We start from the raw sequence: 497 nt of genomic DNA, 5'->3' as shown, positions 1-497 counted from the left end.
CAAAAAAAAAAAAAAAAAAAGAGGTGAGCCAGATGCATAAGCAGGAATTGGGATGGAGTTCAGTCCAAGAAAGAACCCTAAAATAAGTCAGAAAGGCTTGTGACACATATGTAATTTACTCTCTCAAAAGTGAGGCTAGAAACATGAAAAGAAGGTAGGTTTGTGGTGCCTGATAAACCTATTCAGGCATGAAAACGAGGTGGAATCCGTCTGACTTAGCATGTGAATTAGGAATAGATGGTGTGTAGAAGTTGGATTTGGGGATAGGAGAAAGGTGTGAGAAAGGGGAGGTCTGCAGTATGTTTAGAAGCCCTTGAATCTGTGTCTAGGAGACACCGAGACACCTGGTGCTATTACAATTGAATATATGTGCCTGAAATGTGAAGGCGATGTCATGGTAGGATGGATTTGCGTCATGAGCGTACAGATGGCAAAAAAAAGCCATGGGGCCTCGGGCAGGGGATCAACAACAGTCCTGGGGAAACTCAGGGTTGAGA

The sequence above is a fragment of the Fukomys damarensis genome, unplaced genomic scaffold (genome assembly GCF_012274545.1).
Source record: "Fukomys damarensis isolate Sample0158 unplaced genomic scaffold, DMR_v1.0_HiC HiC_scaffold_33, whole genome shotgun sequence".
In the NCBI taxonomy this organism is placed as follows: domain Eukaryota; kingdom Metazoa; phylum Chordata; class Mammalia; order Rodentia; family Bathyergidae; genus Fukomys; species Fukomys damarensis.
This window is presented reverse-complemented; position numbering follows the sequence as displayed.